At 39.1% G+C, this 17,243-nt stretch overlaps 1 long non-coding RNA gene across 1 annotated transcript in view; it reads right to left on the reverse strand.

Moving 5' to 3' along the window:
* Window positions 1–7,316: 7,316 nt before the first annotated feature.
* LOC117244589 overlaps window positions 7,317–17,243 on the reverse strand; it is a 22,316-nt gene continuing 12,389 nt past the window's right edge. Inside the window, exon 3 of the long non-coding RNA XR_004497982.1 lies at window positions 7,317–8,221. This is a non-coding gene — a long non-coding RNA (uncharacterized LOC117244589). The remainder of the gene's footprint in view (window positions 8,222–17,243) is intronic.

Raw genomic sequence — 17,243 nt, forward strand, 5'->3', positions numbered from 1 at the left:
ATTTTAAAATAATTACTGCAATCCTACAGTGCCTGTCAGTTGTTATTTTCCTGTTTTATGTCAATGTATAGTACATGTGCAAATAGGACTCTGAAACTAGGAGAAAAAAATGCAACCTATTAAATAAAATTGAGAAAGTAACTGGTGGATTTAGTAAATATGATTTTAGTAGAAGTGAAGGGCCCTTTCGACATGTTATATTAAAATCCTTTTGAGCAAAGCAATAATGAATTGCTAGCATGATGATAAAAGGAATAAGGATTATTATAATTTTGCTCCAAATAATTGCTATGATATAAAAATGCATTTGGGGGTTCCTTTTGTAGCCTTTACGTCAGCATTTAAACAAGATTAATTTAATTTAAGCAGGATTAAGTAAAATTTCAAAAGGGATAGAAAATATGTTTCACTAGTCTGATTCTTTCACATTTCAAAAATACAATGGCTGTTAATAAGATATTAGTGAGAACTGCATACCTATTTAATCTGACTGGTGCAGCAAGGCCTTTTGATGGATCCTGGGTATTTAGGAAGGGAAAATCCAGATCATTCCCTACTCCCACACTTCTGCATTTAGAACACTGCCGAAAGTCTACAGGTCAAGGAAGAGCTTGGAAATAAAAAGCATCTCTGAATCTGGGCCTCTCTAAACTCTAAAGGAAACTCATGCAGTGGATGGACATTCTGGAAGAGGGCACAGTGATCAAAGACATGCAAATGCATGTCCAGCTCTTCACCTGATTGTTCTTGTTGGAGCCCTTGTCCCACACCCTGGTCAGGGGCCAGCTCTGGGTGACCTCTGCCTGACGCCCATGCAGGAAGGTGCTCCTTCCTGGGGCAAGATACTGACACTGTGATTACAGCAGGTGCACTTAGTAGGTTTTATGTCGAGGAATGACCCTCCTGAAGGTCACTGAGGGCTGGACATCTGACAGCCTTTGAACAACACAGGAGCACTCTTTGCATGTTAGCTCAGCGGGTTAGGAGCGTGGTCTTCTCAGAGGTGGTAGATTACTCAGAGAAGGCTTGGGATACACACAGCTGAAAAGTTGCTGTTCTTCTCACAATGTTTTCAGTCTCTCCCAGGCTAACATATTAGCAGGACTAGGAGATGGGGATTTCTAATGAGCTGCAATGCACTGCAGCAAGATGCTGCTCAAGCATGCAGCTTTCACGGAGCTGGTGCAGTGTGAGGTGGAGTTCTTCCTTGCAGCAGGCTCAGAATATGAAAAATTTATTTCACTGTGCTCAGATCTACCTATTGAAATGTAAAGACAAATGAAGAAGTAGTTTGAGTTTAAATTGGAAGTTATTAAACATATGTAAATGGGTAGACTGCTAAGAGGACTTTCCCAACCATAAAAAGAATATAAATATTTTTGTTATACTTTATTCTTGTAAGTTGATAATTTTTTAATAACCTGTATCTCAGTGCTAGAAATGTAAGTGCTAGAAACCCTTGGGCTTCTGAATGAGGCAGGAAAGATTTTGTTTCTACTTTAACCATTAAAGATACTTTCATAGCACAGATACAGGCATAACTTTTGGTACTTTTTATATAGAAACATTTTTTTAAAAATAATAAAAGCATTCCTGTTGGCTTTTAAAACAGAACATTAAAATAAGAAAATAATGTAGTCCTGTCTGCATTTATTCAGAAATAATAAAAATTATGCATTTAAAATGTAAATGAAAGCTGGTGAGTAATTAAATTTACTAATTTTGTACATTTACTCTTCAAATTCATCACTATCCTGTATTAGTGAAATACATAGATAATGAAAATTAGAAAATGGACTTCACTAGTCAATTAAAGATAAAACAGGGGACACTTTCATGGTTTTCTTTTCTATTCTGTTTTCTATCTTGTGTCTCTCTGTCTCAGTTTCAGAGGGAAGCAGAAAGTCAAGGAGTCGCTGCACTAACAAAAAGACACTTCCACAGGTGCATTCCCATTTCTCTTAGTGCCAAGCAAACATTTGTTTCCCTTCTCTCCAGCCAGCAAGGAGCCACACTGTGTGTCTGATTCTCAATCCAGAAGAACTCTCCATGCCCTTCACAAGTTATTGTGAGCTTACCGTGACCTGACTGAATCGTCGCTAAAATCAGAATCCAGCTCTACATCTCTGACAAGAGATGGAACAGTGCAACAAGAGTAGACATGGGGCAAAGACGCTCCTTTTCTTCCTATTATCCTCCTTTGGCATCCTCACAATTCCTTCTGAAACCTGGAGACACAGTAGGTGTCTAAAAATCCTTCTTTTATACCCTGGAGATTCGACAGGGGAAAGTAACTGTTTTGAAACAAAATTGAGAGACATGCATCTTAGATCTTGATGTCTTATTTCTTCTGAGTTGTATTAATAAAGGCCTCTATTTCTTCCTATCAAGGAAGATAAGGAGCAAGATTACATAAGAATTATAGAGGAGATTTGAGTTATTTTCATGCTTTTTTTTTTTTACTGGAGGTAAGTATGAAATGTTTCTTAGCTTTTAAGTAGTCTTTCGTGTCATTTATTGTTTTAGTGATGAATGGTTAAGTTACTTAGATCAAGTATCAGGCTAAGTGAAGTTAACTATGGTGAATCTTTCAGTTGTAAAGATCAGTTGTAACTAGCCTGCATTTTCTTTACACACTCTAAAAGACTTACATCAGTTCCAGAATTCCTTCATCTAAGAATGCACACATGTACAGACTAACATAACTTCTTTGTAGGGCTTTTCCTCTCTTAGAAATGGTACAGTTGTGGTCCTTTGGAAGTGGGATACTTAAAAACACTCAACAGATACAGATAGTTAAAAGCTCAATGATAGGTGCCTTCACGCATCTTCAGTTATGTTTAAACATCTTTTAAACATTGGAGAGCTGGAAATTCAGCTCTGAGTCAATATTCAGATGTTTTCATAAAGTTTTACTCTGCAGCCATTTTTAACAGTTTTGATGTGTTGCTTCTATCAGTTAGAAATTGATTTAATGAACACATAAATACACAAATTAGTCTAAACTCAGAATATAAGCCTTATGTCCCAGAAACACTGGTTCTTATTTCATCTGTACATGGGTTTTATTTTCATCTTTTACCAGGTGCAGTAGAAGGAACAAGCACACAAAATGTACAGTTATACGGACAGTTTTGCAGACAATCCTTTGCGTATTTATCCCCCCCCCTTTTTTTTTTCTTTTTTGCTTTTCTTCTTTTTTTCTTTTTGGTGTCTGAAGCAGTCAATGACACAGTACCTCAACTGTGTGCATCACTAAAGAGGAAGATGGGAAGATGCTTGGGACTGTGTCTGTCACCACTGTCACATGCCATAATTAACAGCATGCTTGGAGCTACAAGCAACCTGAGAAGTTTGATTGCATCACACACTGAGGAAAGGAAAGCTGAAGATTTTTTTTTAATAAAACATATTACCAGTGGTCAACCAAAGAAATAACTTCAGATCCGGTCCTCAGTTCAATAGGTTCAATAAAAATCCTACATAATTAGTGAAGGTGACTTGACAAGAAGAGGCATTATAAGAGATAAATAAAATAAAATAAATCAAGTGAATCACTGATAAGATTAATTTGAACATATATGGTTTGATTTAATCATGCTCACTGTTCCTGGTTCATTGTGATTATAGGGTCTGATTTCCCATTTTTATACTCTTGATTTATGCCAAAGAATGAGGTATACCATTGATTTCAGACTTCCTGTTTTAATGTTATGCTAAATTACGGGTTGCATCTCATTACGTTTCTGATTCCCAAAATTAAAAGTGTGTTTGAGAAGCAGAGTAGGGGGGAGAGAGAGAGAGAGTGCAAAAGAGAGAGAAGTATGATGAACTGCCCAGCTGTCTCTAGCAGGAGCTCTGTCTAATGCTGGGAAGCAATACAGTACACCTGTGCTCCTACTTCTCTTTTTCATTTGTGAATGTTTGCCAGAGATTACTATCACACTACTTCTCATCAGAGCTGGAGTTCTAGTTTATCAAAGTGTCAGTATGAAGACTAACACTAAGGAAAATTTACTGAATATGGCTGGAATATGAGCTCTGGTCTGACAGCTACAACATCGAGTCAAATCCATCTCTGTAGCTAAAAGGTTTTGTAAAATTATTGGGCAGGAAGGGACAGATTTTACAGGTACTTAAGCCTTAAATAGTTTACTGTGGAGTGTACTATTATAGTTTTTAAAGCATTTGCATATCTGGTACTGTTATTTTATGGGGAAGCAGGCATACAGGCATTTTGTAAAACCATAATGATTTTTGTTTCCTGTGCTGCTGCAAACCTAGCACTACAAAATGTATGCAATTTCTCAGTGGTGGGGGTTTCACAGGACAGGAGGTGCCACACCTCTCAGGAGGCTCCAAAATCTGTCCTTAGAGCCTATACTCACAGTCACAAGGGAAGTTCCATCTGGACTTAGGATAGTCCCCCACCCCCAATCTGTTTTTCAATGGTTCTAATCATCAAGGAATTGCTCACAAATATTACAGATTTTTAAATTATGATATGTATAGGAAATAGGAGTGTGCATAGTCGCTCTTTTTGGAAATGGAGCTAATTTAACAATATAGTCTGCACCAATAAACTGGGTATTCCTTACCCCAATCTTAATTATATTTGAGCCTTAAAAAGCTCTCAGACTATTTGCAATCTTTTATATGTTTAGTGTATTCATGAAGACAAAAATGCAAAGCTCATGGCTCAAACAGAGTAGGGGACAAAGGGAGGCAGTAAGGTAAGGGCTGTAAATACCAAAGAACTGACATTCATCACTGTATCAATGGTGGCACATGGCTGTAGGGACACCTGCAGCAGACTCTTTGGCAGCCTAACCCCAAGCCAGGACAACACAAGGCTGTCCTAGAAAGAGTCTGTAATACCTTCTTACAGACCCCAAGTCTCATTGTGCAGTTCTGAATCACAGGATCATTTCCACTCATGTCACCTGGCCTTGCAGAATAAACCTGAAGAGTCTGGGATTGTAATTCCCAAAAGCACACTAATGCACTCATGCCCTTCTCCTGGGATCAGATCTTTCCCAGTCATAAACCCTTGCTGCATGCTCTGGTGACTAACTAAAACTTTATCTACACCTATAAATTGATCCTTTATGTCAGCAAAGTTTTTACTATACACAGTTTTTCTTCAAGATGTGTTTGGTTAGTGGAACTAGAGTAAATATTTCATAGGACGATAGCAGTAAAACTGAATGGCATGCAAATACCTTCATTGATCTTGGACTTTCTGACTAGACATCATAATGAAAGGCACACTGGGAACTCGTGAACGTATGACTGGTCACTGTCCACTGTGAAGCATTTTATTGGTATCCAGATCCTGGGCCTGAAGTGCTTATGCAGATAAAACAGAGTCCGCTGGAAAGCTGTGGGAGATTTGCCCAGGTAAAAGTTGATGGAATGGTTCCAAAGAGCATTCATCTGCAGGGGAACTCGTGGGTGAAGGTCACCTCTGACTTTCTGTGGGACATGAGTCAAGGACCTTCTGCCAGAGGTGCTTTCCTGGGTTTAGTGCTCTGGCTCTGATGTTGTTGACAATCGTAGGGGGCAGCCACTGTGGTGAAAAATTACAAGGACATCTTTGCAGGGGTGTGATTTTTGGGATCTAAAGATTTCTGTGTTTAGAAATAAAAGGCAAACCACACATGTTTAAGAGAGTTTCTTTATCCTGCCACTGAAGGGATGTAAACATGAATTGAAGTAATGTTTTTGTTTGTTTTTCTGTGGCTCTGGAGCTTGTATCAAATTTCTACAGTTACTTATTTTTATTTTTTTTTAGAAGTATCTTAAAATATTCAGTGTTCATGGAATATTTTCTCCAGAACAAAGACTGCTCTGAAGGATAATATCAAATGCTAAAAGGTTGCATGATCCGAATTTGTCAGTTTTAGAAGAAAGGCACTTCCTCCTTTTTTGAAAGCTTCTGAATTATTACGAGCTTCTTTCTGTAACAATTCTACGCTTCTATAAGAAATACTCTGAAGAACCAAAAAGTAGGAAAAAAAGGTAGCTAGAGAACAACCTTCTACCAGGTCTGTTTTTAAAACTGAACTTTGCTTTCATCTCCAGGGCTGTGATCAGATTTTATTGCCAAACTGAGGTGTTTAATCAAAATTCTGATTCATATGATGGGACACACGTGACCCAAAATGTGTACTTGGGTTTGAAAGCTTACCTATGTAATCAAGGATGCTGAGAGAGGAGCACCTTGCACTGTAAGTGCCATGTGTAAGTGATGCCATCTTGAAAGAAGCTCTACTCATACTTAATATTTATTGCTGTTCTTGGTCATTCTTTTTAAAATTGATTCACAGACATTAGAATGGGGCAAAAATGTGGTTTGTGTAAATAAGTCTATGTCACTATACAAATTCACTGGTTCACTCTCTACGTTGCAACAGATCGTGAAAATTTCAGCATAGATGGAAGATGGTGTTACCAGATTATTTACTAGGCCTACTTCAGCTTTGTCCAAGGGTGAGTATTTGGCTTTAGATACACTTTATTTATTTAGTAAGAGCCTCTGTTGAATTATTCTGATTCTGCTTTTGTTGCCATGCAAATACTGTTATTTTTCAACCTAATAGCTTTTCTAAATTTCTGCTATTTCACTTCTGGTCATGTTGAACTCAGAGGATTTCATTTTGGGTGGGGGGTGAGGTTTTGTAGAGCTGTGCTTTGGAAACCTGCTGCGTGCAGTTGGCTCACGGCCCCTTCAGTGGGCAGTGCTGCTGCCTGCTACACACCAGGCGGCTCCTCACAATCCCATGCTAGAAACAACAGTCCTGTTTTGTCTCTCTGCCCCATATGTTTCCAATCCATCCTTCATATGAAACCTAGGCTGAAAAGTGACTTAGTACAATTCACTGGTTTGCCAGTATTTTAGTTGTTTTGTGCTTAGGTTTTGCTTTAGTTGAGGCAGACATCTGCTAAAGCAGTAAGCCAGCCAAACTCACCCCACAGCCGCTGAGCTAGTAGGCTGGATGTAAGTAATGAAATGTCATTACCAGCAACACAATGCAGGTAAGGTGTGACAGCAGTCTCAGTCACTGTTCTTCACTTTTGATATTAGCAGTGTCTAAACCAAAGTACACTGCTCCTTGGTGCTTGTGACTGTAGCAGCAGGTGTGTGGTGCACTGGTTTTGAGCTCGGAATCTTCCCCACCTGTGTTAGGACAACCCAAGGGTCGTCCTTCTTGGCAAGCCAGGGTGGGAGCAGTAAGAGAGCTTTGGCTTCAGCCTGTGTGACGGTATTGTCATGGTCAGAATTCTGAATCTCCAGCTGTTTCTGTGAGGCCAGGCCACCCAGCTGTAGCCCCACACTACCAGGGGCTGGCCAGCACAGGTGGCAGAGCTGTCACACAGCTTGTGATGGGCCTCCCTTGGCAGCAAGAGGGGGAATGTCCCTCCCACTGGAGATCCAAGCTCTGGGTACCTCTCCTGTCTACAGTGTGGCGACAGAAACAAACTGTACTATTTCGTATTTTCTTTCTGTGAAGGAAAATGTGTAAAATAGGACTGAAGAGATACATGCAATCTTTCACAGACCCTTTATTAACTAAGGAACTTAATCTCATGTAAATAGATTGCATTTGAGTAAAACAATTCAAATATATATATTAATGTAATTAGAAGACACTTCTGCCTGAAGGACCTTTTAATGATTTTATTATTATAGGTTTTTTAATCCTGGAATGAAGAAAAGTTTATTTGAATACTATCTTCTGAAGTCCCTGGGATATGTATTCTATTTATCTTCTGCATGTAAATTTACATACATTTTGGAATATAAATAAAATGACGCTCTACTTTATGGGGGAGGGGGGCATCAGAATCTAATAAAAACTACAATAAAAAAGGGTTCATGTGAATAAAAGAAGTGTTGTGGTTACGCAGTAAAGAGAGCAAAAATATATATTAAATTAGAAATCTGCATAATTTTTATTGTCACTAGAAAAATATCTAGTGGAGTGGGGTTAGTTGGTTACCACTGTTACTAGTTTGAGTATTGCCAAAAGAGACAGGTGACTAGAAATAAAATATGGCAAATATTTTTAGAAGAAAAGAGCAAATCACTGTGCTCTTTATCATTCAGAGCATGAGATGCATATTAGTCATAATAAATGTTGTGCTGGGGGAGTAGACACTTTAAAAGCTTTCTTCCTCTTCTGGAAACATCTTGAATGAAGAGCTTAGAAAGAAATCCCTAGAAGAGAATAAATTATCGTGTTTATTAAGAACATCCTATTGACAGATTATTTGAAAGGGTACTAAAAATTTCCCAAGGGAAATAGCTATGACTTTCACAATCAACACTTAGAGCAAAAAAATTTATAATGTCATACAAATACATTTAAATCAAAAATACATAGTATCAAACTTTCTAATTTGACCCAAGATTAAAACTCAACCACTAACAGTTGAACATAGTGATAAAATTAAGCATGTGGTAGAGAAAAACTATCCTGTACAGACAGTGTGTCTCTAAGTTCAACATTACTTTAATACATAAATTTGTGAGAGTTTATTTCAGTAGAAAGGAATTAAATGCTGCATCTGAAAAACAAAATGCTTTCCTCAGAAAAAAGAAAATTAATGTCCTGAATCTACAATGCCCTGTCCAAAGGGTTGGTCTCTCTTCTTTCATTTTCATGCTGCTTTCTATCACAACAAAAGTACTGCGAGTGCAGTACAATGTTACTAAGGAAGAGTCTGCAAGCAGAAGCTAAGGGGGTTTCTGTCTTTGCAATAGAGAACATGGGAAGACTCGGGCATTTCAAGGAAAAGGTAAGAATCAAGCAGAGGAACAGGCCAGTGAATGCAGCATTTAACTTTTCTGGAGGATTCCTGCGCCAATCATTGCTCATCTTTCATTCAGTTTCTGATCTCTACCCCCTCTCTGAACCCTGTCTTTCTGTGAAATTTTTTTCTCTCTGATAGATCCAACTTCAAGGAAATTTCAAGATCATCTTCAAGAGTTTACTGTGTCAATTGCCAGCTATTTAGAGCTAGCCTACAAAAAGTGCTACTTATACTGTTATAAATGTGTTACCTGATTATAACAGTATCTGAAGAGCCAGCTCCCCCACCCCTCAGCCACAGCTGTTATTAACTGGAATGTTGTACAGATGAGCCATATCAGTTTTTGAAAGTCCAGAAAATTATTCATATCCTTTTGAAAAAAACTTTGGTGAAAATTAATAGTGATGAACTTGAAAAAGGTACAGTTTTATTCCATACTTTTCTTCACTTCAAAGCCATATTTTAAGATGTTACAATTTTTTCCCCAGTATCTCTACACTGACATATCTTACACACATATTATGAGCTCACAAGTCTGAAAAGCAAAATTCAGTTTATAAATTTAGTATGCGCTACCTGTCTGCTAGTGAATAAATATAAAAGAATATTCAATTCAGCAATACATTAGACATACCACATATGGGTTTTACTCATCCCAGGGAGGATATAGACAATATAAAAGATTTATATGGATTGGTTTCACATAATACCATGATTTTCTTGGTGTTGTTTTTGATACCTTGAGTATATAACATCAACAGAGACTAGCAATTTGTTACTTGGAGCTCTGCTGCAGCTCTGCCTATCATGTAGACAAGAAATTAACATAGCTTTCTTCAAACAAAATACTGTTATTCTGAAGGCCCTTATGGTTCCAATTGTGATTGAGCAGCATTCTTCTATAGGTTCCTGTGTTATTTCACTTCAAGCTAACATTTCATTACCTTTGCTGGTTCCTTCTGGCAAACACAAATCATTCCCATGATGAGGAATGAGAGCAGAAAAGCAAAATAAGCTGTCCTTTCTCAGCATCAGATGTGCTCTCTTCCTACTGTCCAGCTGACATCCATAACCTAAAGCCCAGTTTGAACAGGTATCAGCAGGCACATGGCAGGAGATAGACAAATCTGACCTGAAGTTTGTGGTCAGACTATTTTTGCAATCATGTGAAAACTATGCTACATTTTTAGCAGCAGTGATTTTACATTTTTTCCCAAATAACCTTCACAATGCTTGTTGCATGCTTCCTCTCTAGACTTCACCATTTTTGTAGCCCTCATTTAGATGCTCTCTAATATCCTTTTTCTCCTATCCTATCTAATGTCCTTCTTATACTGCGGCACCCAAAAGTGCACTCAGTATTCAAGGTGAGGCTGCCCCAGCTCAGAGCAGAGCAGGACAATCCCCTCCCTTGCCCGGCTGTCCACGCTGTGCCTGATGCACCCCAGGACAGGATTGGCCCTCCTGGCTGCCAGGGCACTGCTGACTCAGATTAAACTGGCCATTGACCAGGACCCTCCAGATTCCTTTCTGCAGAGCTGCTCTCCAGCATGTCATTTCCCAGTTTGTTTATACTGTCAGAATTGCCCCATCCCAGGTACAGAATCCAGCTCTTGCCCTTGTTGGATTTCATATGGTTGGTGATTGTCCAGCCCTCTGATTTGTTTGGATCTCGCTGCAGAGACCCCCTGCCTTTAAGGGAGTCAGCAGCTCCTCCTAACTTTGTTTCATCAGCAAACTTAGCATACCTCTGAGTCCTGTGTCCAGCTAGTTTATGAATACACTGTTGGAAAGCATTTCTTTCTCAAGGGACATAGACCTTTCCAGGCATCTGCAAGTGACTTGTACACACAGCCCTCCTTCCCCTTCCTATACCAGCCTGGATTAGCTGCCATGGCAGCATGTTCAAGTTGTTCTACATAACTGCTGAAAGCAAACACACCATTCAGATTGGTAAACAATTACCTGGCAGAACTCTGTTATGATTACATGGCGTGATCTGGTTCTGATCAGGCCCTCCCCACCCTAAGCAGACAATGTTCCCAGGCACCTCCCCCTTCTGGCTTTGGCTCTACTCATGGACTTGTTGAGGCACAAGTCAGTATCACTCCCCCTGAGGATTATCTATTCATAATTTTTGTCACATTCTGGTCACTTCTCCTCTGCATTGACTGATTTATAGTTAAACAAGGTATGGCTCTGCACAATATCTAATAACTCTAGGAAGGAAAAATGGTTTTCCTGACACTCATTGGGACGGCAGGACAAATTGGCAACTGCTGCACCCTTTTTTGTGGAAGGGATCTCAGGCAAAGGGACAACAGCAGGGTTATGTGCCAGGCTTAGATAAGGGCCATGTCCCCCCACTTATCTCCTATCTCCTCGTGTTGTCAGGTCCTTGGTAAAGCACTCCATTAGTACACAAATGTATATCTTCTGAGAATAAGAAAGTTTGGGAAGGCAGTGTTGCTGGTAACTTGGTGTGTGGACCCTGACTGACTAGTTAGGGTCACATGATCCATAGTTCAAGAGTGGTACTATCTGCAGGGCAGGCAGGTAACTTGAAATCAGGAATATCTCTCTGCTGTCATGAAAGGAGTGTCACCTTTGTGCGGTAAAAACAAGCAGAATACCTGGACAGAAGAAGGTGAACTTGATTAGTATAGCTACTCATGGCACTTGAGCTGCTTGAAAGTGAGAAAACACTGAAGCACCCTGTGCAGACATCCTATACTGGGTTGCTAACTTGGCTGTAGATGTGCCTTTTAAGTGGTGAAATGTGAGTGTGTTCCTCAGTTTTTCCATAGAGAGGAAGTTTAACCCTTGTCCAGGCTTAGCACTAGCTAACAAAGACTTCTGGCCGTGGCAAGGCTGGAGTCCTGTATGGTTCATGCTACCTTTTTTTCTCATGCCTGGCCCTCTGCAAAGGTGGGACTACTTTGGGCTATACCTAAATCCTGGTACACAGAGAGATGCAGGTCTGCTCTTCCTCTGTGAGAAGGTATGGATCAGTAGGGCATGCTAAATCCCTCCCCTTTGCCTAGCCATCTGATGGAGGTGGAGGATGGCCCTAATGCGGGTTGGCTGCTCCTCAGTTTTAGGGTGGAGCCTGAAGGACAGCAAAAAAGGAGATCTAGATTATATAAAGCACACTGGGGTGATCACAAGAGTTGTCTGTTGGGACAATACAAAATAACGAAGTTTGGCAAGAAGTAGTGCATTTGTTGGCTATAGTTTGCCAGGGAAAAAGTGTCTGTACACTTTAGGGGCAGAAGCACTGAAGGAGCCTGGTGTACCACTCTGAAAGAGGCATGAAATAAAGGGTAGATCAGCATGGAGGTGTTGCAGTTTACCTGTTCTGTTTAAAACAATGTAGGATCAGAGGAATGACCAAGTGCTTCAATAACATTTTGCTTCAATAACTCAAAAATACATGTTACTTTTCATGCCCTGCATATGCTAATGAAGTAAAAACATGTACATGCTTTTTGTATGTGACTAAAATTCCGCCTAAACATGAAATGACATCAATTTCAAATTTTTACATTTTCTTGTCCCTCAAAGAAAACAATATAAATACAGCTTCAGTGGGGAGGGGGAACAGGGGGCTTCACCTTTGTGTCCTGGGACAGTTGAAAGGCTGTACCTATCTCCTTTCCCACAGGAATGCCTGTGCTCATTGACTGGGACCTGAACACTTGGTTATACTGAGTGCTTCTTCAGGAAATTCAGAAGGCAAACTTGTGTTTGTGGTCAAACTTGCAGTACTATATAGTCATCTTGCAATTCAATGTATTTGTCACTGGCTCTGCTCTTTATATTTCATGTATTCATGTGAGCTTCTGCAGAGATTATATGATCAGCAATACAGTAAGAACCTGCATTTCTGTTGCTCAGTAAAGTACACTGTTTTGCACCTGGACATGAGAGATATTGAATGTGACTGGACTTTTAGTCCAGCTGTGAGGGTCCTTTGGGCACAACCAGGCTTGGAGCACATCACATTGTTCGTGCATCCATAATCGGGGTAGTTCTTATTGAACATGACCAGACTTATATTGCCACACTGGCTCTCCACTTCTGTTGCTTAGTGTTGAATTGAATACATGAACAGAACATAAGCCCAGTGATGCCCAGCCACTCTGACATCTACAGACCAGCTGGAATGCAAGGGGGTTTATTTTCTGTCAAATTTTCTTCCTCTTAACACAAAAGAAAAGTCATCCTTACTCTTAACACAACAATGTCTGTGGCAGCGGTTTACTGAACCTTGTGTAGCATAAAAGCTTGTGTTTGTAGATTTCAGAGACCTGTGGGATAGGTCATGGTGCTCCTTCCAAAGCAGGAGATGGACATCATTATGGGCTTTGCCAAGGCCAGGGCACTGGACTGAGTCTGGCAAATGATATGTGCATCTGTGAGCTGTTAAAAGAGATGGAATGGATATAGCCAGAGTAATCAGTTTAATTAAATGCTTTGTATCTATAATTTGTCTGATTTTAGAGCATATTAAATTGAAATTAAACTTCCAATACATTATTACAGGAACATATTCTCTTTCCTTTATGTCCCATTACAGCTGTGATTAATATATTCAAAAGTATACATTACACTGTCACAATAATGAACAAAGCTAAATGAATATAAATATCTGCAGTAAAATACAATGAAGTCCTGTGGTGAAATGGTAATGGTAGTCATTTTTGCATGAATAAATTGAAGTAGAGTGTGAAATTCCATAACTCTGCTGTGAAGCAAAGTCTCCAGCTGGCATGGCCTGTCAAGCCTTTGCAGGACTAGTCTGTTGTAAATATTTATTGCCACTATTTTAATGCTTAGTCACAAAATGAACCTGTTATTCTTCTGGGTGATTTCCTATCTGCACTGTGTTCCATTTTCATTCTTTTCTGGAAATGAAAGCTTGAGATATGATTCTGACAGGGTGAACTTTGGATGTAAAAACAAAAACAGAGAAACACTTGCTCTAGTCTCCTGCAGCAACTGATTCAGCACTTGTGGCTGATTACTGAGAATCTTCTGATGTTGAATTGTATTGGCCAGATTCATCGACTTTTTTAAGACCAGAGAACAGTATTATCTGGTTTCAGCTCCTTTCATAGCACAGACACCACATCAAATGAATTGATTACTAAAATAAAAACATCATCAACCTGTAATCACTATTCTCTTGATTACTTGAGAATTCTCTTAATTGCTAGACTAAGGGGTCCCTTACTATACAAGTCTTCTGTGCAAACAAATAGAGAGCATAAACAAGACAGCTCTTATTCTGATGGAGAAGTAAAGCATACAGGGCAAGACAGGCTTTTCAAACTTTTGTCCAAGCTTGAAATGCATTTCCAAAGCCTTTCTGATTTAGAATGCAAATTCTGAACAGGCATATAGATTTTTTAGTACTTTCATTACAAACATGAGTCCAGATGAGCTAGCAGTGTTATTATACTGATGTGTATTTGCAAAATTGGAGAGTCATGCTGTTTGGAAGGGATGTCTAGACCTTGTCTGGAGCAATGTCCTGCTTAAAGCAGGGTCAGATAGAGTGTGCCTGTACAAAGATTACCTTAGACCAGTGCACTGAACCTGTACTCAGATGTTATTTGCCATGAACCTTGATCCTTTTTCTAAGTCACCTCTTGCCAGGTAAGGAAGTCCTGATTAAAAAAGAAGGATGGTTTAGGTCTGTTGACCTTTCAGGTGCAATCTCCACATCTTCCTGACAGATCCCCAGTGCATGTTAAAATGACATATAGTATTTCCAATGCATTTCTAAATGTGCTATTAAGGGTACCTTTGGCAGGAAGGAATCCTGAAGTGCCCCAAAGGCAATTTTGTATCTCTCTTTGCTATCCCCGCCACGGGGACTTGTCAAGATTGCTTTGGGGATGGAAGAGTAAATCAGGAGTGTCACTCCATGATAGGTTGCAAGATCTGTAGTTTTTCTGCTTTTGTGGAAGAGTTCTAGCTTGTGCAGGAGCTTGATCTCAGGTAGCTTCTGGAAGAAGAGGAAGCCATTGGTTGCTGCCTTCCAGGGAGTGCTTGGAGCAAGGCCAGAAAGTCTCAGCCTTGTCAATTGTGCACCTTGAGATCCCCTTCAATCCAGGCTTAGCAGACTGAAGAATTCAACATGACAAATGTTGCTGTGACAGTAGGTCACGGACAGAGCCCTGCTGCCAGGCCATGGGGCTGCACGAACAAATTCTTTTAACTTAAAAATACCCAGTTGCCTGAATCCCAGGTGAAATGCTCTCTGAAGCAGCAACTGAGCATTTTGTACTCACAGGAGGCTTTAACAATTCTTGGATAAAAACCATAAGTAGTAGCAAAAAAGGACACATTTCTACATCAGGGCTGAAAAGTCCTCATACAAAAGGAATATGCACATTCTTCTAGGAATCTGGAGACAGTAGAAAATGTTTCTTACTGTTTACCTGGCAGATTATGAGGAGATAGTAAGTTCCTGTGCTAACCACTTTTTTGACAAATAAAAGGACATTGTCCTACTTAGACTTCAAAGAAAGTTTCAGTTAAGTGTTTTGCTCTTTTCTGTGTACTTCTGTGCTGCCGTCTTTGGCAGGCTATGCTTGAGCCAGTTTTTTTTTTCCTTTTTTGAGACATTCACTATTTCTATTTTTGAAAATAAAGTTGTGAAAACTATGTCAATGTCAAATACTGGGTAAAACTTGCTAGAAGTGACAGTGTCAGAATGTGGTTTTACAGGCTTGTATAATTTTTGGAGGTGATAAAAAAAAAGAATAAAAATTCCATTTGTGATATGTTTATCCTTTATAAAGGTAAGTTTTCTTTGTTCAGCATAGATCCTTGAAGGACATCAGCAATCCCCCTAGAAATCTGATTTTTAATAGCATTTTAGGAGAAATACTTGTTGAAAAATCTTTAAAATTTGTTTGGAGAACTTTGGAACATAGCTTTACTTTACTCGTCCCCAGTGACATCTGATCTTTCAAAATGAAATGATAGTACTAAATGTTACAAAAGGGATGGTCTTGTGGTCATTTGCAAGCTGATGTCTGATGGTACTGTTAAAATACTTCACATATAGCTTTAAGTCATTGCTCCTTTGTAAAATATGGATTGATCCATGAATAGTTCTGCTCCTAAGACCTGGATTTGACAATCAGAGGGCTTTTGTGTATGTTGTGATCAGTGCAACTACTGTTTCTATTTTCATGAAAATGGAAGTTTAATTTACAGCAAAAGCAGGTTTCTTTGCATTATTTTGTGCTGGCTTTCCCTAGTACCACTTCTGCAATTTCCACTGCCTCTGCCAACATATTAAAGTGCAAGAGCAGCAAGCAGTCAGTGGACCCTCAGTGTATGGGGATAAACTGAGGAAACCTTCACAGTCAAGCAGTTCTTCACAACTGTACTTCTGTTACCTTTCCATTAATTTATTTCCCAAATGCACCATATAAAAAAAACCCTTAATATTTTCAAGGTATATAAAAAGTGACATCAACTCACTTAAAAATCTTAATTGAGGGGAGAAGCAAGAGATTTTGAACAGCTGAACTACCTCACTTTAAAATCCCAGCAATAGGAAATATTCTTATAAATTAATGCTTTGTCTTATCTCTGAATAATTTACAATGTTACAACTTTTTGTATTTTAGGGGTCTCTATGTATTATTTACCGTAGACTTCATGTACGAATAGAAACTTAAAACATTTTTTACATATGGCAGATCCTAATAAAATCATTTAATCTACTTACTAAATCATTAAGTGTCTACCTGGAATTGAAGAGCATGTCAGAAAAAGAAAAGCTCAGAAAAGTAATGACGGATGTTATTTCTTTTAAAGTAATTTTCTTTTACCCATCACATGGGGAGAAGCTGTGGCCCTGTAGTCACTGAAATATATGCTCTACATATTCAAACTTTACATGTTGAACTTGGCTCAAAAGACTAACCAATATGTAGAAAGATAACACTTAGGAATGTTCAGATGCATTACCTTAAAGAAAAATAAATGATAGCAAGAGTACTGTGAATTTTTCTGATGGTTTCTAAGCCTTTTACAGATCTGGAATTATGAACCCTAACAATAACCTGAGAGATTGCATTACAATTTGTTTGTGGATCTGAGCTGAAAATCCAAGCTTTAAAAATGAAGAAGTATTCATAGTAAAAGGCAGAAGTACCTATAAATTAGGTGTACATCTTGTAAGTTTAAGGCACCTGGTGCTAAGAATGCGATTCAAAATCAGGCTAGATGCTCAGGTTCCCTTTAGCAATTCAGGGAGCTTTGCTATTCAGAGCACCATCTGGTGAATGGAAACTGATGTAAAGATCTCAGCAAAAATGGCCTGCCCTGCTGCTGGCAACCTTCTGAAACAAGGCAACCATTAACTGTCCCATCAACTCCTTAAGTCCTTCAAGTAATGC

The sequence above is a fragment of the Parus major genome, chromosome 5 (assembly GCF_001522545.3).
Source record: "Parus major isolate Abel chromosome 5, Parus_major1.1, whole genome shotgun sequence".
Lineage (NCBI taxonomy): Eukaryota > Metazoa > Chordata > Aves > Passeriformes > Paridae > Parus > Parus major.